This window comes from Miscanthus floridulus, chromosome 3 (assembly GCF_019320115.1).
Source record: "Miscanthus floridulus cultivar M001 chromosome 3, ASM1932011v1, whole genome shotgun sequence".
In the NCBI taxonomy this organism is placed as follows: Eukaryota; Viridiplantae; Streptophyta; class Magnoliopsida; order Poales; family Poaceae; genus Miscanthus; species Miscanthus floridulus.
In genome coordinates, this window is record NC_089582.1 from 105905738 (window position 1) to 105929613 (window position 23876).

General features: G+C 41.4%; 1 long non-coding RNA gene across 10 annotated transcripts; it reads right to left on the reverse strand.

Moving 5' to 3' along the window:
• Positions 1–1243: 1243 nt before the first annotated feature.
• On the reverse strand, positions 1244–5031 carry LOC136542013 (uncharacterized). Of its 10 annotated transcripts, none has more exons than XR_010780555.1 (6): positions 4656–5031; positions 4101–4334; positions 3784–3904; positions 3119–3194; positions 2764–2846; positions 1244–2668 (listed from the first exon to the last, which is right to left on the reverse strand). It is a non-coding gene; the product is annotated as an uncharacterized lncRNA (long non-coding RNA). The 10 variants fall into 10 exon arrangements; XR_010780554.1 differs by having other exon boundaries at positions 4101–4179; positions 4267–5031; XR_010780550.1 differs by having other exon boundaries at positions 1244–1681; positions 1809–2668; positions 4101–5031.
• Between the last annotated feature and the right edge of the window lie 18845 nt (positions 5032–23876).

Sequence of the window (23876 nt, forward strand, 5' to 3'; positions counted from 1 at the left end):
ACGAATGGCGATGTAGTTTCAGAAAAGATCAAGGTCTCTTTTGCAAAAGAGTCGCGCTCGCGCGGGTTTCCCTGTTGGGCCACGTTGATGGGCCGGCCGACGCGCGTGGTCCACGCGTTTGTGAGCCGCGAGGTTGGTTTTGTTTTTTTCTTTTTCTTAGAAATAGGTGATAGCTTTCTATTTTAATTTCTGAGCTAGATTTGTATAATTAATATAAATTTGTATAGGTTTTTAAAAATTATGAAACTAATTTTGTTAGGTTCCTAAAATCATTGTCTACTAAAGGCTATTAAATCATTTGAAAGTGCTTAATATTATTAAGGTAGTTATTGTATAAATTTTTGTGGTAAATTGGTATTAGCTTTAATCCTGAAATTTTTACAGTAGCTTCATTGTATTATTATGTGCTCACTGTAATTTTTGTAGCCTTAGACTGGACTAAATATTAGGGTAGTGAAATGTTCTATGTTTAAAAATACATTAAATGTTTAATAGAAATAAAGGTGTAACATTGAATTGCGAAACTTGGTGCTTGTTAGTTGAACTCAATATCTTGCTTGATGAAGATGATAGTTAGCTTAGTATCTTAGTCATTAGAGCTAGCTGAGTAGCTTAACATGTGTATTCTTATTTTAAGAGTTGTTGCTGCCTAAATACTGAATTGTTGCATCATCATCATCGCATGCATATAGAGAACGAGTTGGCGGAGATCATGACCACTGGCGAGCCCGAGTTCGAGGAGATTGTCAAGGAGTACGAGGAGGAGATTCTCGTGCAAGAGGAGATTCCGGAGCCGTCACTGACTGACTCAGCAGACACCGCGTCAGTCCAAGGCAAACTCCAGTGTATAACCCTTTCTTTGAAAACCACATGCGGAGTTGGAGGCGGAGCGGAAACGGACCGCAAGGCGAAAAAGACCAGAGTCAGCATACAGCGCGAGGACGAGCCCATCCGAATCGAAAGAGTGGGTGCGTCGAGCGAATTAGGGATAGGCCAGATCAAACAAAAAAGGCAGAATTTTTGCTTCTTTACTATTAGGTATATAGATAATAACTACGTGTCCAAATTTTGATTAATGATAAATTATAGATTGCTCAAAATATCTAAAAGAATATTGTACACGTATTTTTCTAGTTTGTAAGAGTATATTTGTATGGAGGAAGGCAGGAAGCAATGATTGAGAGCCATGGCGTGGTACTTAAAAAAAAAAAAAACAGGTAACACGTCCTGCATTAAACTTCATTCCTCGGGCGCCAGGAAGAATCGCAATTGGGTTGATGGTGTATTATTTGTACATACAGAGTACTCTTCTGCCTATCATATATTGTCTATCAAAATATAAATATATAGTAGCAACCTAAAGGGTCTACATGTTCTCAACATATAGACAACATTACAACTTCAACAACTTCTGAGAGTGACAATATTTTGAAACCTAATGTCCTGATTATCCTTCAGGCTTGAGGCATAGCATATCTGACAACAGAGGCCACAAACACTTTTGTTTTATAGAGGTACATGGTCTCCAAGCATAAATTTGGAAAGATCTCACTATGATAATATGTGAAGATATCATCTAGGAGGTAATTGTCCCATCGTATTCATCTACAAACAGACCAAATCTGGCATGGGCATCGCTAGAACTAAAAAGAATTGTAAAAAAAAGTGATCACCTGGAAATCTGCAAAGAACAAATAAGGCAAACAAATTAAACATTTATTGTAAAGAGAACATGAATAAGCAAAAAAAAGCATACATCACTAATTTTTTTATTAGTCACATTGATCTCTAGGGAAATTTGAGCGCACCTGAAGAACCTGCCAAAGTGATCCTTGTACTCATGGGTTTGAACGCAACCAATCAACATGGAAAAAAAGGAGCAAATCAAAACTACTTAGGATCTACCTGCAGAGACTGAAAGTGGGATGCAAAAACGAAATTGGTTGTGGACACTGTTTTCTCTTGATGAAATAAAATCAAGAAAAATGATTCACATGGAAGCCACAAACATAAGAAGGCATGCATCCTGGATAGCAGCGAACATAAGAAGGGCACTGAGTATCTAAAGGTAAAGACGATCATGCTTTTTCAAATCGAATCAACATACGAAAGAAGGTCCTGCAAATACCAACATCAAGTAACTGAATACCAAAAAGAGTGTCGAGAAAATGTGAGAACAAAAGCAAATGGTCTAAAGGCACTTGCTCTAATCCGCACAATACTATAATAATCCTAAAGAGAGAAGCACCCACACATCTTGCCATGTAACCAATTTGGCAATCTTAATCATGCAAGATGGGATCCTTTTCCACGAAACATGCAGTATCAAGGGGAACGAAACTAAGCTAGCAGACTGTTTCTTCCCAGATCTTGATGGCCGGAAGAGCAGGAACCACACAACCACCCATAGGTGGCAGTGAGAGAGAAGCGATCGGAGGGCCAATGCAGCTTGAGGAGGAGGGAGACCAAGCAGCTGACTGTGGTACAGAGTGGCATTGGGGATCCAGCAAGCATAGCGGCCACGCCCACCCTAATCCGAAAAATAACAAAGATGAGGGAAGTACCTGGGGGCGATTCGCCTGATGCCGGAGCGGGGATGGTCCTGCAGCAGGTTGAGAGGCATGAGGCATCAGACACGCGCCGCGGGTGGTGGCAGATCGTGCATGATCTACCAAGTAAATGTAATACCATGTGTTAAATACTATGAATCTTTGCAGAATAGAAGAAATGCGTGAAAAGGATGTATTATTGCCGGTACTTAACTTGGCAGCACCAAACATATTGGCAACATAAATATGAAAATCCCTTGGAACCCAAAGAACAGCATTGTTAGCTTCGCGGAAGATCTACAGCATAAGGCCAAAGACAAATGTGCATATTTAGGATGTCGTGCACATTAGCTTTTATTGTAGACTGAGTAATTGAGCGCAATATGAACACAGTAAAGGGTCAAAACAATTTGTTGCCATTATTATGTCCTACAGCGTATACCTCTAATGCATAGGTTGACTACATTTTAACGGCATGTAAATAGAGTTCATGGCATTATCTCTACGTATACTGTAATAGAGTTTAAAGTTTGCAGTCACCACTGCGAAATGAAAAATAAATGGCTTACCGCTGGCAGCAGTTACAAAGATGATATGAAAATCCCTTGGAAGCCAAAGAACATCACTGTCAGCTCCATGGAAGATCTGCAGCATGGTAATATGGGAAACAACATCTTCATCAGGTAGTTGACCAATGCTATTAGCACGTACATCAGGTGGCAAGAAAAATGTTTGTTTGTTAACTTTAATAGGAAAAAGAATTATGAGAACTTTAATATAGCCTAATGTCATGAGAGGAAATGGTGGCACCTTGAACTTTAGTCTGTAACAAAAACAGTAGTTGTGGGGGGCTCCACCAAATATTTATATTAAGTTTCACTGATCATAGGTACTCAAACAATAATAGTTTAAAAACAACAACATTAATATTGGGCAATGAAAATATATGGGTACCTGCTATTTTACTTTATTAGTAGCATGTAAAGTATATATACATTGTGAAGCAAAGGAGTGCATCCCCAAAACTGGATAATTGAAAATGAGGTACCCGAAGAACTCAGTGCCCCAATAAAACTACTTTAATGCTGGTGCAGATGAGGAAACCTTGACTGGCAATATGTGTAACGGTAAACTTGAAGGTTTTGTAAAAATGGTATGATGTAACATTGAGCGATACATTTTATTTTGCAGGGAAAAAAATGCCTATTAGACTGTAAAGCAAATACGAAATAACCTGGAGAGCATAGCTGAAACACAATCAGTCTGAGGAAAGCACCAATGCATATATGGCTATATCATTCATGCAGTTATCATCCATCAGGTAGAGATCATGTGGAGCATCTTAGGACTATTACCTGAAAGGGGGAAAAGACTGTTACCTGAAAGGGGGAAAAACATCACTAAACTATTCAGCGTTGGATCTCCTCTCATTGTAAGCATAGAGCACATATTCAGGGTCAGAGCTGTACATGGTAAACCCACAATGATGAAAACAATCCAGCTAAGCATATTTCAGAGACGCAGTGAGAATTAGAGATTGTAAAAACTCACATCATTCCGTAAGCCTGAATGGCGTAGGATTGGCGATTTCTCTGAGCTCTCTTTGCTGCTCTGGTTCTGCATTTACCTACTTGAATTGGGAAGAAAACATGTTAGTTTGTTAGTACCTAGGTCCTAGGTACAGAAAAAAGCTCCTTTTTCCAACACTGGCCATTACTCTTGATTCTGAACCATTGGACTGATCATTACAACAGAGTCTTCTAGGATGAAGCGGGTCTCGTTGACCTGCAGTATAGCAGGAACACAGTGTTTTTTTTAACATATGTGCTGTAATGTAATGGGTAAAAAATTGGTACAGTTGACAAATTTGATAACGAAAACATGTAAGATAGCCATTTTCTGTGAAACAAATCATAAGGCAACCTATTGTGGATAGGAGATACCAATCTGAGCAATGTATTGAAATTTAAAAAATAAAAAATGTGACTGAAATTGGAAGAACGGCAATCGTAATATTCAGTAGACGTAAAAGAAAATCAACACAAAAAAAAAGCCCTAGGAGGGGGAGGGATAAGGAGAGGAAGGGGAACCGGGCGCAGGCACAACCGGGGAGAGGAAGAGGAGATGCGCCGTCGTCATCCGGTCCATCTACCGGCAAGGCCGGCCACGGATCAGATCCGGCACTCACGGCTACCAGCGGCGGCGTGGCGACCTCAGGGAGGGGGGCGTCCGTGCCGGGAGGCAGCCACCGGCGGGGCACCGCCGGGGGCCTGCGCCGCCGGCCTGGCCGTGCGAAGCGGGCGGAGGTGGCCACGCTCTGGGCCTCCTGTAGCGCCACCACGTCGGGAGAGAGGGAGAGAGAGAGGGGGGTGGCTGCAGCGGGGACGCGAGCGGCGCAGAGGCAGCGCCGGGGACCGGCGGTGGTGGCCGCGGCGGGAGGTGCGTAGGCAGCGGGAGAGGAGGGCGTCGGGATGGGGAGGGCGGGTGGGCGGCTAGATGGGTGGAGCGTTTTTTTTTTTATTATTTTGATATAGGCCATTACAATTCTTCGAGTTCTGAGAAACACCGTTATAATTCACTTATTTGAAGATTTACCATTATAATTTCATCTCTCATGTATCTATGCTATTTTCCACGGCTGTCACGTACAAGGCCCACCATCAGGCACGTATGCCTACGGAAGGCATACGGACGTCCCGTCTCCTCTGACCGGCGCCACGCGCCCTCCTTCCTCGGCCCGCAGCACACACCGGCGTCGTCCCCCTCCCCCAATCCCATCCGCATCCCTGTCCCTAAACCCAGCAGCTCCAGGGCGAGGCGCACGCAAGCTCCACAGATGGTCGCGACCTCCGTAGGCAGCAGGCCGCCATGGGCCATCCCGCCCTTGGGGGCGATGCATCTTGCACCCGGAGGATGGAGCCCTGGGCGGCGATGAATCCCGCACTGAGGATGGACCCCTAGTCTCTCCATCTCCGACCTTGAAAGCTCTAGTTTGATTTTGGTGAATTGATGAAACCCTAAGTGCTAACCTAGTTTATCAAGTGATCATGAGATAGGTAGCACACTACAAGTGGTGAAGCAAATGAAGATCATAGCATGATGATGATGATGCCATGGTGATGATCAAGTGCTTGGACTTAGAAAGAAGAAAGAGAAAAACAAAAAGCTCAAGGCAAAGGTATAAACCATAGCAGCTATTTTGTTTTGGTGATCAAGACACTTAGAGAGTGTGATCACATTTAGATTTGATAGCCGTACTATTAAGAGGGATGAAACTCGTATCAGAATGCGGTTATCAAAGTGCCACTAAATGTTCTAACTCATTGCATATGCATTTATGATCTAGTGGAATGCTAACAACCTTGAAAATGTTTGTGAAAATATGCTAACATATATGCACAAAGGGATACACTTGGTGGTTGGCACATTTGAACAAGGATGAAGAAGTTAGAGGTGAAAAGAAGTTAGTCTCACTGGTCACAAGGTGAACGGACGCTGGTCCCAGTGGAACCGGCGTGTCCGGTCAGTTGTAACAGCAGAGATGCTAGCGTCGGTCAAACGACCGGACGCTGGGTCGCTCAGCGACCGAATGCTAGAAGGGTGTGTCCGGTCCTATTGTCGGGCAGCGCACAGAGGCTAGGGTCTCTGACCGGACGATGGCAGGATCCGGTCGTGCTTGACCAGACGTGTCCAATGGGCGAAAAGCGTTTCTGGAACCTTACTGGAAACGACCGGACGCTGGTGGCTCAGCGTCTGGTCAGTTATAGCGTAGTGTCCGGTCAACTCAAGTGACCGTTGAAGTCAGGACATGTGGTTGTCGTCGGGCGACCGGACGCTGAGCTTCAGCGTCCGGTCAACATGACCAGAGCGTCCGGTCAGCCCATGTTGTGCCCAGTGAAGAGGTACAACGGCTCTATTTCGTGGGGGCTTCTATTTAAGCCCTATGGCCGGTTGAAGCTCACACCTTTAGCTATTTTCATTGACATAGCAACCTTGTGAGCTTAGCCAAAGCCCTTCCACTTATCTCTATCATTGATTCATCATCTTTGTGAGATTGAGAGTGAATTCAAGTGCATTGCTTGAGTGATTGCATCTAGAGGCACTTGGTGTTCGTGTTTTGCTATGGATTTCGCTTGTTACTCTTGGTGGTTGCCACCACCTAGATGGCTTAGAGCAGCGAGGATCATTGAGCGGAGAGTGGTAATTGTCTCCGGCTCTGATCGTGGTGATTGTGAGGGGTTCTTGACCTTTCTCTAGCGGAGAGTCAAAAGGTACTCTAGTGGATTGCTCATGGCTTGTGTGATCCTCATCTTGTGTTGGTTGTACGACACCCTATTGAGGGTTTGGCATGTGAAGCCAATTAGCGTGTGAACCTCCAGGTGAGTGAATCACCACAACGAGGACTAGCTTGCCGGCAAGCAAGTGAACCTCGGTAAAAATCATTGTGTTTATCATTGATTCCGATGTGATTGGTCTTAATTGTTATTCATCCTTGTGATTGATTGGTTCCTTCATCTATACGGCGGTATAACCTTCTTGATCACTCTCATTACATTACCGTAAACTAGTTGTCGAGCTCTTTAGTGTAGCTAGTTGTGAGAGCTTGCTTGCTTGGTTGGTGTGGCTCTTTAGTTAGCCTTTGAGAGCACACTAACAAAGAGTAGTGTCATAGCTATTGTGTAAATAGATACTACCTAAACTAGAATTTTGGTAGGTGGCTTTTATTTTAAGTAGGCTAGCACAATACTTGCTTCGTCTCATAATTGTCTAACTATTTTGTTAAGTATTGTTGTAGAAATTTTATTAGGCTATTCACCCACCCTCTAGCCATTAGGACCTTTTAATTGGTATCAGAGCCGAGGTCACCGTGATTTGAGGCTTAACAACCTATGGTGTAAAAATGGCTCAAATCAACAACACCAAGAAGCCACCCCAATTTGATGGCACAAATTATCCTTATTGGAAGTCAAAGATGACCATACACATCAAGTCAATCAATAGAAAGGTGTGGAAGGTGGTAGAAACCAAAATTGAGATTGGTGATCTGGAGAATCCCACTATGGCCGAAGAAGTGCTTCTCCAAAATAATGACATTGCTTTAAGTGCTATTCATGATGCAATTGATGAGAGAATATTTGAGCAAATCAAAAATATTGAGATGGCACATGAAGCTTAGAAGAAGTTAGAAGAATCATTTGAGGGCACTCAAGCCATGAATGGTGCAAAGGCTTACATTCTCAAGGAGAAGTTTGCAAGCTTCAAGATGAAGGAGGATGAGAGTGTGCCGGAGATGTTTCATAGGCTTCAAGTGCTTGTCAATGATCTCTAAGCACTTAGAGAAGAGGTGAAGGACAAGGACTTCTCCCACAAGTTCTTGAGATGCTTACCCTCAAGATTTGGCACATTGGTCACTATTCTCGTAAGAAGCAGTTTGGACACTATGACACCAAACCAAGTATTGGGGGATATAATGACCGATGGCACATATAGAGATGATGATGAGAAGGAAGAAAAGAAGGAGAAGAAAGATGAGAAGAAGGATGACAAGAAGAAGAGCATGGCATTCAAAGCCACATCATCCAAGGGCAAAGCTAAACAAGAAACATCAAGTGAAGAAGATTAATCTTGGGATGATGATGATGATGAGAAGATGTCTCTCTTTATCAAGAAGTTTGGCAAGTTCATGATGAAGAAGGGCTACCAGGCTAGAAGAAAGAAGTCTTCATTCAAAAACTAAGAAGAGTCAAGAAGGTGCTTCAAGTGTGGAAGCAAGGATCATCTTGTTGCTCAATGCCCATACAATAGCGACAATGATGATGACAACAACAAGAACAAGAAGGACAAGAAGGAAAAGAAAGAGAAGAAGGATAAGATGGCATTCAAGAAGAAGGGTGGTTTATATGTAGTTACTTAGGATAGTGATGCTTCCTCAAGTGATGATGATAATGATAGTGATGATAACAAGACCACCAAGAAGAAGGTTCTTACAAGCATTGCTATCAATGAGAAGCCCTCTCTCTTCGAATCTTCATCATGCTTCATGACTAAGGCCACTAGTGGTTAAGAATGAGAACCTCAAGAAGGAGGTCAACAAGCTCACTCACACCTTAGCTAAAGCTTATGGTGGTGAGGACCGCTTGCTTATGTGCTTAGGTAGCCAAAGAGCTTCTCTCTATAAAGAGGGATTGGGCTATACCCTAAAAAAAGGCAAGGCGACCTTTGCTCCTCACAAGACTAGTTTTGTGAAGAATAATGGTCAGTTTTGCAATAGTTGTAAGCAAGTGGGTCATAAAGAGCAAGAATACAAAAACAAGAGCAAAAATGCTAATGTGTCCTCCATTAAGCTTGATTCATGCTATATGCTTACTAAGGGTACAAATGGTTTGAAGGCTAGGTTCATTGGTAAATCATGGATGGGCTCAAAGAAGAAAGCCATTTGGGTACCTAAGAGCTTAGTAACTAACCTTCAAGGACCCAAGCAAGTTTGGGTACCTAAAAAGAATTAATCTTCTTTTGTAGGTTAATTACAAAGCCAGAGGAAGGCATTGGGTTCTTGATAGTGGATGCACTCAACACATGACCGATGATGCAAGAATGTTCAACTCAATCAACACCAATGGTAATGATGGTTATGATAGTATCACATTTGGTGACAATGGCAAAGGCAAGGTCAAAGGACTTGGTAAGATTGCAATATCCAATGACATGAGCATATCCAATGTGTTGCTAGTAGAGAGTTTGAACTTTAATTTGCTATCCGTGGCTCAATTATGTGATCTTGGATTCAAATGTATATTTGAGGTAGATGATGTAGAGATCATAAGTGTAGATGGCTCTAACTTGATCTTTAAAGGCTTTAGATATGAGAATCTATACTTGGTTGATTTCAATGCTAGTGAAGTTAAGTTGTCTACATGCTTGTTCACTAAATCTAGCATGGGTTGGTTATGGTATAGAAGGCTTGGTCATGTTGGAATAAAACAATTAAATAGATTGGTTAAGCATGACTTGTTTAGAGGCTTGACAGATATTGTGTTTGAAAAGGATAAGCTTTGTAGCTCTTGTCAAGCCAGCAAATAAGTTGGAAACACCCATCCTAAGAAAAGCATGATGAGCACTAGCAAAGCATTTGAGTTATTGCACATGAATTTGTTTAGGCCAACACAATACACTAGTATCGGTGGAAACAAATATGGCTTTGTGATAGTGGATGATTACACTAGATACACATGGGTATTCTTTCTAGTGGATAAAAGTGATATGTTTGCAATATTCAAATCATTTGTCAAGAGCATTCACAATGAGTTTGAAACAACCATCAAAAGAGTTAGAAGTGACAATGGTAGTGAGTTCAAGAACACTAGAATTTATGAGTTATGTGATGAATTTGGAATTAGACATCAATTCTCGACCAAGTACACTCCACAATCAAATGGCTTTGTTGAGAGAAAAAATAGAACATTCATTGATATGGCAAGGTCTATGCTTAGTGAGTACAATGTGAGTCAATCCTTTTGGGCCAAAGCTATCAACACGGCTTGCTATTGTAGCAACCGCCTCTATTGTCACCGATTGAAAGAAAAGACACCATATGAGCTCTTGAATAATAGAAAACCCAACATTACATATTTTTAGGTCTTTGGTTGCAAATGCTATATCTTGAAGAAAGGCACTAAATTGGTCAAGTTTGACAAAAAAATGTGATGAAGGATTCCTACTTGGTTATTCCACTACAAGCAAAGCATATAGAGTTTAGAATTTGGATAGTGGTACTCTTGAGGAAGTTCATGATGTTGAATTTGATGAAACCAAGAGTTCACAAGTAGAGAATGAGAACTTAGAAGATGTTAGAGGCATCCAACTTTCAAATGCCATGAAGAACATAGATGTTGGTAAATTGAGGCCTAGGCAAGTGAATATGAAGATGATCAAGTACAAGTGCTCTCTAACTCAAATGTGCAAGATGATACAAATCAAGCTAGTACAAGTGGCTCTCATAAGAATGAACAAGATCAAGTGGCTAGTACATCATCTCAATCCAATGATCAAGCAAGCACAAGCAATCAAGTTCCAATCCTCCAACCAATCAATATAGCAAGAGATCATCCATTGGACACTATCATTGGTGATATTTTAAGAGGTGTACAAATAAGATCAAGATTGGCATCATTTTGTGAACACTTCTCATTTGTGTCATCCATTGAACCTAAGAAGATAGATGAAGCATTAAAGGATATTGATTGGGTGAATGCTATGCATAAAGAGTTGAATAATTTCACAAGAAATCAAGTATGGGAGTTGGTAGAAAAAACAAAGAGACACAATGTGATTGGAACCAAATGAGTATTTAGAAACAAGCAAGATCAAGATGGGATAGTAGTAAGGAACAAAGTAAGATTGGTAACACAAGGCTATACACAAGTTAAAGGTCTTGACTTTAGAGAAACATATGCCTCGGTTGCTAGATTGGAAGTAATAAGAATCTTGCTAGACTATGCTTGTGCCCACAACATCAAGCTCTATCAAATGGATGTTAAGAGTGCATTCCTCAATGGCTACATCAATGAAGAAGTATATGTTGAGCAACCCCCAGTTTTCAAGATGATAAGAAGCCCAACCATGTATACAAGTTGAAGAAGGCATTGTATGGCTTGAAGCAAGCACCTAGAGCATGATATGAGAGATTGAGGGACCTCCTACTCTCTAAAGGGTTCACAATGGGCAAGGTTGACACCACTCTTTTCATCAAGAAGATTAGAAAAGATCTATTTGTATTGCAAATCTATGTTGATGATATCATGTTTTGATCAACCAATCAAGATTTTTGTGATGAGTTTGAAAAGATGATGGCTAATGAGTTTGAGATGTTCATGATTAGAGAATTGAGTTACTTTCTTGGTCTTCAAATCAAGCAATTGAAGAAGGGTACATTTGTGAGTTAAGGCAAGTATATCAAGGACATGATCAAGAAGTTTGGCATGAGTGATAGCAAAGTCATTAGCACACCAATGAGAACCAATGGCAACTTGGATAGTGATGCAAGTGAAAACATGGTGGATTAAAAATTGTATCTATCTATAATTGGAAGCCTACTCTATGTGACTGCATCAAGGTCGGATGTCATGTTTAGCGTATGCATGTATGTAATATTTCAAGCCTCACCAAGAGAAAGTCATTTGAAGGCTACAAAGAGGATATTGAGGTACTTAAAGCATACATCAAATGTTGGTTTGTGGTATCCCAAAGGAGCAAAGTTTAAGCTAGTTGGTTACTCTGACTCGGATTATGCGGGATGCAAGGTTGAAAGGAAGAGCACCTCGGGAACATGTCAATTGTTGGGAAGATCACTTGTTTCATGGTCATCAAAGAAGCAAAATAGTGTTGCATTATCAACCGTCAAAGCCGAATACATATCCGCCGGTAGTTGTTGTGCACAAGTACTTTGGATGAAGGCTACTTTGAGTGACTTTAGAATCAAGTTCAAGAAAGTGCCATTGCTATGTGACAATGAGAGTGCAATCAAGTTGACAAACAATCCGGTTCAACATGCAAAAACAAAGCATATAGATGTCCGCCACCATTTCATAAGGGATCACCAACAAAAAGGGGACATTTGCATTGAGAGTGTAGGCACCGAAGATCAACTTGCCGATATATTCACCAAGCCCTTGGATGAGAAAATGTTTTGCAAGCTAAGGAATGAGTTGAACATATTGGATTTCTCAAATATGTGTTGATGCACCCCCCCACTTATATGACATGCCTCTCCTTCGAGCTATTCAAGGTAAAAGTTGATTGGCATGACATACATCCTTACTAAGGACATGTTTAGTGCATCTAGTCACATTTTCAATCTTTTTAGGACCTTCAAGTGGTTCAATTTTATTAGGCTCATTCATGAAAATCAAATGAATTTGATGTTTATATGGTATCACTATTGCTTCTATGCTTGACTTGATCTAGTGATAGCATATGATATGTTTGTGGGCTTGTAAACCTAGTGTTTAATCTAGAAAATGAGCTCTAAGTGTTTAACTCAACATGGTACAAGATAACCCTTATTTGGAGGTGTGAAGAAGCTTGTCCTTGGATCAAACCAAGTTAAATATCCTTGGTCAATGATCTAGATTAGACCAAATTTAGAAAAATAATCCTTACCCCATTGATTGACATTGATAATCTTGACCCTACAAGTGATACTATCTATATTTTAAGTCTTTGTGGTCATTGATGACAAAGGGAGAGAGAAACAAAGATATAAGTGAAACAAAGACATAAGTGACAAAGGGGGAGAAATAGTGCACAAAGATAAGTGAAAAGATAGTGAAAGGGGAGAGAAATAAAGATATAAGTGATAGGGGGAGAACTCAACATAAGGGGAGAAATATGACAAAGGAAAGGAATCAATTAAAATTTTGAGCACACAAGTAGGGGGAGCAAGTTCATAAACTTGTATGGTGCATTTTAATGTGCATTTCATATGTTTGCTTGCATGACACAAGTTCTAAATTTAAAATATCCATGCTTGTGTGATGTATGCTAAGCATAAGATTGTATGATGAAATGAAATCACTAGATGACTTTCATTCCAAGTAAGTTTTTACAAGTGGTATCTTTTCAAAATATGTTTTCAAGTAGTATAAAGCTAACCATGGTGCTAAGGATGGTATAATGGTGCACTCCAATTGGTATCATGCTTCAAAGGTCCATCTTTTATACCTTAGCATCATTTGGTAGACATTGTCTCCTATATTTCCTATCTAAGCATATATGCAAATTTCAATCTAAACTCTTAGCACATATGTAGGGGGAGAAATTGCTACCATTTAGAGTTCATGAAACTTGTCCATATCCTTTTACACATGGTAAATATGCTTGGGCAAGCAACATAGATTCAATTGAATTTTATTTCATATCTTTGTATAAGGATTGTCATCAATTACCAAAAAGGGGAAGATTGAAAGCTCTAGTTTGGTTTTGGTGAATTGATGAAACCCTAAGTGCTAACCTAGTTTATCAAGTGATCATGAGATAGGTAGCACACTCCAAGTGGTGAAGCAAATGAAGATCATAGTATGATGATGATGATGCCATGGTGATGATTAAGTGCTTGGACTTGGAAAGAAGAAAGAAAAAACAAAAAGCTCAAGGCAAAGGTATAAACCATAGGAGCTATTGTAAGTGCAATCAAGTCCTATTGTGAGTTTTGGCATTCATGACCACCAAATTAGAGGACTAATAAGATTTATCGAGATAACAAGCAGAGAATTGAAAAATGAGGATGATGTACAGGTTGCAGGTGTCCTAATTACAAAAGGTGGCTAGACCTAGCTCAAAGGAGGTTTAAATTCTTTTATGTTTTGAAATTGAGTTCAGGGAAAGCCGTACTATTAAGAGAGATTTTAGGACAGTTGGTCAACTGTTGAACCAGATGCTCAAATTCTTAGATTTACATCCTCTCACCTAGTCAAAATAGCCAGCCAAATTTTAGCTCAACTTACCTATTTTGGCTAGGGCGGTAGTGCCGCCCTTAACTGCCCGTTGGACCCAAGGGGTATTTATACCCTTTAGGCCCAGCCCACATTGGTTATCCACTTCACTTAGTCATTCTACTCGAAACAGAACAGAACCAAAGCTCACCCTCTCTCCTCCATTGTTGCTCCTTCATTCCTCAAGCAAATCCTTGTTCCAACCATCAAAACTTGAGAGAAAAGACAGCAAAACTCGATTGGAGAGCAGATCCACTGATTCCTAAAGTCTAAGAGCATTTGGTTTACGTTTGGCCAGTAGTTCTAGGGTTTGTTACTCTTGGAGCTTGCTCCTAGCTAGCTAAGCATCGTCCTTGGTCTTATCAACTTGTGTGGCAGCCTTGGGAGATTTGTAACCTCATTCTCAGAGCTAAGAAATCACCTCTCACTTCAAGAGTTTATTCTCTTGATTTGAGAACGAGGGTAAGGCAAGCCTTAGTGGCAAGCCCAAGTCTTTTGCGGCTTCCTCAACAATATGGACCTAGGCAAACCTTTGTGGTGAGCTGAACCATGGGATAAATCTTGTGTCTCGTGTGCTTCATCTTGTTTACTTGCTGGTTTAGCTCTTTGGTAACTGGTGTTAGGGTTTGGTTGCTCGATCCACTCTTGTGTGGAGTTTCTGTGGTATTCAGTCTTTGAGCTGGATCTTATCTTTATATTGCAGGATTAAGCAGCTAGTGGGGTCAGGTTCATCTCCGTAAAATCTTAGCTGTTTTAGATTTATTTTCCATGAGCGGCAATGCCGCCCTCGGTTCTGACAGAGTTGTGAGTTGAATTTTTACAGACCTATTCACCCCCCCTCTAGGCCTCCTTTATCTTCCTATAGATCCTACAAGTGGTATCAGAGCAAGGTTGCTTCATATACGCTTCACCGCGTGAAGTATGGAAGAAGGAGGAGGTTTGAGGACTGTTCGCGATGCAAACGCAAGTGGTGTGCACATCGAGGATGTCGATAGAAAGTGATGGCACCATCAAAGAAGCCAAGACCACCGATGCCAAAAGAAGAAAGGCAAGAAAAGAAAGAAAAGCCGCTAAGATCGCAACAAGAGAAGCTAGAGAAAAGAAGAATGAAGAGCAGTGGCTCAAGGACAAGAAGAAGAGAAAAGAAGCTAGAAGAATCACAAGAGGCAAGAGTCAAGAGAAGGGCAGCAAGAGCTCAAGAGCAAGAGAAGAATGAGTATGATGCATCATCTAGTGAGCTCTCTAGTAGCTCGGATGATGGAGATGATGATGTGTCATACCATGCTTCAAAAGAGAGCAAGAAGGTGAAGAGCAAGGACAAGAAGAAGGATAGCGATGACAAGGGCCGCAACAACAACAAGAACAAATATGCCGCCGTATCCTTTAATTATTCTTATTTGTCTAATCATAACAAAAGGTCCTTTATCAATGTACCCACAGGCAAGTTGCCCTATTTTGATGGGACAAACTTTGTCAAGTGGAAGCACTTGATGAGTGCCTATCTTGTAGGTCTTCACCCCGGTACTTGTTTGATAGAGGTTATGTTGCTAGAAGGCATGAAAATCAAAGAAGTAGTTCTCAAGGCTAATAAATCAAGCAATCAAGGCACCTCTAACAAGGCGAAGGGCAGCAAGCAAGCATCAACAAGTCAGCCCAAGGAAATCAAGTCAACTCCACAAAATGATGATCCAAGTTCATCCTCAAGTGAAGATGAAGATGATGGGGCTGATTACATGAAGATTGATGACATGGCTTTGTTCATGAAGAACTATCACAAGGGGCTGAAAAGGAATGGGTATAAAATAGTGTAAAGAAAGTTCCCAAACAAGAAGAAGAGGACTTACTATAATTGTGGTAGCACCAAGCATTTCATTGCTAAGTGTCCCTATGAGAAGAAAGACAACAAATACAAGAGGGACAACAATGAAGGCAAGCATGAATACAAAAAAAAAGATACAAGCAAATGGGAGAGGCACACATTAGGCATGAGTGGGACTCAACTAAAGAGTCAAGTGATGAGGATGTGAAGGTTGCAACCATGGCCATTCTAAAGCCATCCTCTACACCAAGGCTCTTCAACAATATGTCCGATGATGATGACCACCACTCCACTCACATTTGTCTTATGGCAAAGGGTGAGAAGGTAAAATGAAGAGCCAAATCTCCTTCACCTCCTAGTGACATCTCTAGTAGTGAACTTAGTGATTCTAGTGATGATGAAACTAATGATGTTGAGAAATATGCTAAATTGACTAAAAATTTGGATCCTAAGACCAAGCTCTTCATCACAAATCTAATGGAGGAATTAGAAAGTATCAAAGCCGAGCTAGCCGATAGAGATGAAAATCTTGAGAAAACCAAAAAGATGTATATTGGCTGCAAGGAAGCTCTTGAGTTAGAGAGAAGTGAGGTGGACTCTTTGAACAAGGCCTTGGCTGAAGAACAAAGAGAACATGCTCTCACAAAGAAAGCAAATATTGCACTCAATGACAAGTATTGTGTCTTAGTTGAAAAGCACAACAAACTTGAGGAGCAATATAATCTTCTATGGGAGAGCACCCCACTACCCTCTAACACAAATGACATTTCTATTTCCTCCACTAGCCAAGGGTGTGGAAAATGCTATAATCTTTACTTAAATGGTTATTCCACTAACCTTGCAAACATGGAGGTTACGAAAAAGAAGATTGCAAGGCTCAATGCTATGTTAGGCAAAAGGTGCATGGAAGGCAAGAAATCTGCTGGTGGCAAAGTTGAACAACCAAAGAGGCCACAATACAAAGATGGATGAAATCCACACATCAAGGATGGGCTTGGGCATACTCATGGAGGTAAAACCAATGGGAGAAAGGTAATCAATGGATATGAGTGTGTTCAGTTCATGAGCAAAGGGTAGGAAGGTATAGATAGGTCTGCACAGATGGTGGCACAAGGCTAGCCCAGAGCAGCACCATAGCCTATGGGTGGTAGTGCCACTATGAAGAGTGATAGTGCCACCCCCCACAGAAAAGGGAAGACCACCTCCTCCTCCTCTGCTCATGTCAAGTCCAAGAAGAAGGTGTCTCATCCTGAGCAGGTTGTCTAGAAACCAAAGAAATCTATCTAGGTCACTCTAAATAGATATGCTTATCAACCAAAGGCAAAAACACCTCAACAATGTTTGAATTCTAACTTTGTTTTGTAGCACAACAGCAAGGGGGAAGTGTTTGCCAAGTTTGTTGGCAATGGTCGAAATATTTATCTTAATACTTTCATTTGGGTTCCTAAAGTTCTTATGACTAACATGCAAGGCCCCAAGAATATTTGGCGACCTAAAACTAGGAACTAAACTTGTATTGCAGGCATACTCCTCCGGTGGGTCAAGTTGGGTACTTGACACCGGCTGTACAAATCATATGACCAAAGAAAGGAGTATGTTCTCATCATACTCCCCAACTACAAATTCAGATGAGAATATCATATTTGGTGACAATTCAAAAGGGGGTGTGTTAGACTTGGTAAAGTAGCTATTACACTTGATCATTCAATTACAAATGTCTTACATGTTGATTCCTTGAAGCACAATCTGTTATCCGTCTCTCAATTGTGTGAGATAGGCTACAATTGTCTCTTCATGGATAAGGGTATGGAAGTCTCTAAGAGAGAGGATTCCTCTATTGTCTTTATGGGTCGCCTCAAGAACAAGCTTTACCCAGTTGATTTCAGTAAAGGTAAAGCTAAGCTTGAGACCTATTTAGGGGAAAAAACTAGCATGGGTTGGCTATGGCATCGCCGACTAGCTCATGTTGGGATGAGGAACTTGGCCAAACTCCTAAAATACAACCATATTCTTAGACTAACCAATGTTCAATTTGAGAAAGACAGGATTTGTAGTGCTTGCCAAGCAGGAAAGCAAGTAGGTGTACCTCACCCACCAAAGAGCACCATGACCACCACACAACCGTTGGAGTTGATTCACATGGATCTCTTTGGACCGATCACCTACCTAAGCATCGGAGGTAACAAATATGGTCTAGTTATTATTGATGATTATTTTCGTTTCACTTGGGTGTTCTTTGTTTATGATAAGTCCCAGGTGCAAGAGAAAGTCAAGATATTTGTGAGAAGAGCACAAAGGGAGTTTGGTCTTCCTATCAAGAAGATAAGAAGTGATAATAGGACTGAATTCAAGAACACTCTAGTTGAAGAGTTTCTTGATGATGAGGGCATCAAGCATGAGTTTTCAACCCCTTACACCCCTCAACAAAATGGTGTAGTAGAGAGGAAGAACCGTACACTTCTTGATATGGCAAGGACAATGCTAGATGAGTACAAGACATCGGACCTCTTTTGGAGTGACGCCATCAACATCACTTGCCATGCCATCAACCACCTCTACTTACATAAGAAACTCAAGAAGACTTCATATGAGCTTCTAACCGGTAACAAACCAAAGGTGTCATACTTTAGAGTGTTTGGGTGCAAGTGTTTTATACTTAACAAAAGACCCAAAACCTCTAAATTCGCACCTAAAGTTGATGAAGGCATTCTTCTTGGTTATGGATCAAATGAGCATGCCTATCGTGTCTTCAACAAAACCATGGGTAGAGTTGAAGTCATGGTAGATGTGACATTTGATGAATCTAATGGCTCTCAAATGGAGCAAGTTGATTCAAGTGTTGTAGAAAAAGAGGATCCACCATGTGAGGTAATCAAGCAAATGGCTATAGGTGATATTAGGCCACAAGAAGATCGAGCCACTGATGATGAGGATCCCTAGGCTGTTGCTGCACAAATTTCAGCTGACGCACTTCACCGACAAGGGCAGCACTCACCTACTAAAAATCAGTAGGGCGGCAGTGCTGCCCCATCCACCTCAGCAGCAGCTCCTTCAACTCCTACTCCACCACTTCAAGGGCTTAACTTGGAGCCTATCTTTGAACAAGAAGAAGCTAAAAGTCCAGAGGAAGAACAAGGAGGTGTTGAGCATCCAAGGCTACGTCAAACTATACAACGGGATCACCCCGTTGACAACATCCTTGGGAGCATTCGAAAGGGGGTAACAACCTGTTCACATTTAGCAAATTTTTGTCAATATTACTCGTTTGTTTCCTCTTTGGAACCTCTCAAGGTAGAACAAGCACTTGGAGATCTAGATTGGGTCATGGCTATGCAAGAAGAGCTCAACAACTTCGAGAGAAATCAAGTGTGGAACTTGGTGAAAAGGCCTAATACCAATGTCATTGGTACCAAGTGGGTCTTCCACAACAAGCAAGATGAAAATGGCATGGTGACAAGGAACAAGGAAAGATTGGTGGCCCAAGGCTTCACTCAAGTAGAGGGCTTGGACTTTGAAGAAACATATGCACCGGTGGCAAGACTTAAAGCAATTCGAATGCTTCTAGCCTTTGCTACTTATCATGACTTCAAGCTGTACTAAATGGATGTCAAGAGTGCATTTCTCAATGGCCCAATATAAGAGTTGGTGTATGTGGAGCAGCCACCGGGGTTTGAAGATTCCAAGTTCCCCAATCATGTCTATAAACTCCAAAAGGCGCTCTATGGGCTTAAGTAAGCACCAAGAGCATGGTATGAATGCCTTAAGGAATTCTTGCTCAAACAAGGCTTTGAAATAGGCAAAGCTGACCCTACACTCTTTACTCACAAAGTTGGAAATGATATATTTGTGTGCCAAATATATGTCGATGACATAATATTTGGTAGTACTAACCATGTGTATTGTGATGAGTTTAGTAGGATCATGACTAAGAGATTTGAGACGTCCATGATGGGTGAGCTGAAGTTCTTCCTTGGATTTCAAATCAAGCAAATGAAGGAAGGGACGTTCATTAGCCAAACCAAGTACATCCATGATATGCTTAAAAAGTTCGACATGGTGAATGCCAAGCCTATCAAAACTCCCATGCTAACCAATGGACATCATGATCTAAATGAAGAAGGGAAAGCCGTGGATATCAAGGTATATCACTCCATGATCGGCTCTCTACTTTATTTATGTGCATCTAGGCTGGACATAATGCTTAGTGTGTACATGTGTGCTAGATTTCAATCCAACCTGAAAGAGTGTCATTTAGTGGCTGTTAAAAGAATCTTGAGATATTTAGTACTAACCTTGGCTTGTGGTATCCCAAGGGCTCCAAGTTCAATCTACTTGGCTATTCGGATTCTGATTATGCTGGTTGCAAGGTAGATAGAAAAAGCACTTCGGGGACATGTCAATTCCTTGGATGGTCTCTAGTGTCTTGGAGTTCAAAGAAGCAAAATTGTATAGCGCTTTCCACCGCCGAGGCCGAGTATGTTGCAGCCGGTGCATGTTGTGCTCAACTACTTTGGATAAGGCAAACCCTTCATGATGTTGGATGTCAATTTACCAAAATCTCACTCTTGTGTGACAATGAAAGTGTCATAAAGCTTGCAAACAATCCCGTAAGCCACTCAAGAACCAAACATATAGACATCCGACATCATTTCCTGAGAGACCACAAAACCAAAGGAGATATCGAAATTCGTCATGCGAGCACCAAAAAACAACTAGCCGATATCTTCACTAAGCCTCTCGATGAGTCAAGGTTTTGTGCTTTGCGAAGTGAGCTAAATATACTTGATTCTCGTAACATGGTTTGAAAAATGGCACACCTTGGTTTGACAACCTAGCAACATAGGAAATGATTTAAAAGGATATTATATTATGTTTCAAAACCATTTCAAAAGGCCAACTAAGTGTCATGACCATTGTCTATATTGTTGATTGCTTACTGGTCATGATATTTAGATAATGTATATCTATATCTAAGGTAAAGGAGGTCAAAAAGTTTCAGCGTAATCCCTGCAAAATTGGCAGGGCGGCAGTGCCACCCTCTAAAAATTAGGCCGTTTTCTGCCAATTTTGACTAGGTTGCGGGGCCCATTTTCTTCTATCTATTTCATTCTCTGGCCCCTGACCCAACTCTTTCCTTCTCTCCTAGCCGACACCGACGCTCGTGCTTCTCTCTCTTTCTCTCTCAAGCATGCCCCGTCGCCGTTCCTTGCGGTCTACCACCCCGGCAGTGCTACCCCTATAGCCAGCCAAGTCTCCCCGTCGCTGACCCCCTACAGGAAGCTCCTGGCCGAGCCCCTTCACCTCTTCTCCCTCCATTCCATCATTTTGGAAGCAAGGTGAAACCCTAACCCCATTCGATCTATGCAATGTGAAAGTTTTAGTCATGGATTCTTGTTTTTAGGGGAGTATGAAGGGTTTAGAAAGGTTTTTGATAAGTAAATCGAAATGATATTGAATTTCACCAGTTGGATGATTTTGGGGAGAGCGGCAATGCCGCCCATGGGACCATTAATGGCACCCCTAGCAGATTCTAACTACTATACTTGATCTCATTAATCTGATGAAGTTCGGAATGGATAGATTCATTTATCAAAAATTGTTTCTAAAGTTTTTTCATACTCAATCTTTCAAATCCATGACTAGGGTTTCATATTTTTTTTGTTTAGACTGTGATTATGAAATTATGATGATGGATAGACACTGTTGGAAGTAGAATTTAACCAGAACAAGAAAGTTGAAAATAAACTAGAGAAGCAACTATGGGCGGTAGTGCTGGCCTTAGGGGGCGGCAATGCCGCCCTACCATGCTGATTCCAAATCTAGCAAAGCTTCCTGTGTCATTTTCAAAATTATTTTTCTTGTTAAAACTTGCTTACAACTGTTTCTAACTTATTATCTTATACAGTTTTTTATCAAGTCTCATTTAATTGCATAGATGGATCGAGGAAAAAGGAAGGTGATGTCAACTAAGCAAAAGGTCAAGAGAGGCAGGGGACAGGCAAGCTATATTCCTAGTGACAGAAATCTTGATGAAGACCTTGCTGAAGAAGAAAGAATTCAGAGGATGGGAATGACCATTCGTGTGTGGCCTAATTCTCCTCTGCACATTTCAGAGTTTGATAGCAGCTACATGAGAGAAAACACTAATGGGTTCAACCTCAATCCTCCCCAAAACAGTGACAATCATATAGTTCTTGATTATTCCATGAGCTGGAAGAAGATAGGTGAAGCTAGAGAGATTGATCCTTACTCCTCTAACAGGTCCAGTGGCATTGATTATAGATTTTGGAATGCTTTCTAATCTGATTTTTATACCACAGCCATCCTGTCTAAGCCAAAGGGCAAGATCAGCAAGATGCAGTACATTGATTTTGGTGACTTGGAGAGTAGGGATGATCATGGGTTTGCTGCAGCCATCAAGACCTGTGACCACTTTGAGATGACAGATATCATGAGTTTCAGGCATGATTGGAACAGGAAGATTCTTGCACAGTTCCATGCCACTTACTATTAGAACAGGGAAGTGGATGAGCTTCATTGGATGACTGATGGGCAACATTATCGCATTGATTTTGTCACCTTCTGTCGTATTCTTGGTTTTGGACACATCCACAGGGGATATGAGAGGATTCATAATGAATGTCGTCTTGAGCCAATGGAAGTAAGCTTCATGTGGGAGAATCGAAATCTTGTAGTTCCTGATTGGTCTAGGACCAAGCTCAAGAGCTTCTATTACATCATGAACAATCTTTTCAGGATCACTCTTAACCCCAAAGACAATGCAATAGATTTAAATGGCTACATCACTAATGTATTGTCTAGGTTTCCCAGTAGTGAATAGTTTAATGTTCCAAGGTTTATTTGGGTTGAGCTAGCATATGCCATAGATGATGGGAGGAGATCTTTGCCCTATGCTCCTTACCTCATGTTTGTGATTGAGAGAGTGACTAGCATGTGGTTCCCTAAGGATTATGAGCACAATGTTTACAAGATCAAAAAGACCCATGGTGGCTTAGGGAGACTTGGGTCAGCTGCTCAGTGCACTTATTTTGGAGGACATGGAGATAGTGGGGCAGCAGGCTTTCACTCTTCTGGAGCTACATATAGAGATATTCCTAAGCCGTCCAGGGCTAGGAAACAAAAGAAGAAGTCAAAGTGGGGGAAGATGAGTGCATGGATGAAGGCAATCTTTACTCATTGTGCATATGCTTCACAGACTGCTTATGAGGATAGAATGGAAAATAGGGAAGCAGTGAGGCATGCTAGGGAGATGGTGGGGCTGCTACCCCTTCCACCCGTGCAGTCTCCACCTTAGTTTCCTAACTTGCCTTGCCTTTCTTCCTCTGATGAGGAGCAGGATCAGCCACATGAGCGTCATTATGAACAACCAGATGATCAGCAGTATGGGCACTCATATGAGCCATTTAGTCAGTACTACGGGTACCCACAGGGGCAGCATTTTGAGCAGCCCCAAAGGCAGCAGGACCTTGGTGCAGAGATTCACTCCACAGAGGCCAATCCATAGGTTCAGGCAGCCTTGTTTCGCACATATTCTAGGAGACCACGTCCTTCGATGGATCAGCCAGGTCCTTCTACTTCAGCTGGGGCATCTCCTCCATGACATTCAGCATGCTTCACTTCACACACCCATGTCGCAGGACATGCCCGCGTTGACTCCGACAGTGACGAGTGACTTTTCTTCTTTTTCTTTCTTTTTGGTATTTGATGCCAAAGGAGAAGAAAATTAGAGGGGTCAATAGATTTTCGACGCCATGAGTTCTCTACAGCTGCGCTTTATGCCTAGATCCTATGAGAGTAGTTGTTAGGCTGTGAGTTTGAGAGTCGCTCAAAACTCTATTTTATGAAATAAGCTACTTTATGACTTAATTTGCTTTAGATATGGACATATATTCATGGTTACTATTTTAGCTTGTCATATTCAGAGTTTAGATTGTTTTATATTCATATAATCTGCTGTAGGAACCTGATTGCTACCTGACCGATATAGTCAGGATGGTA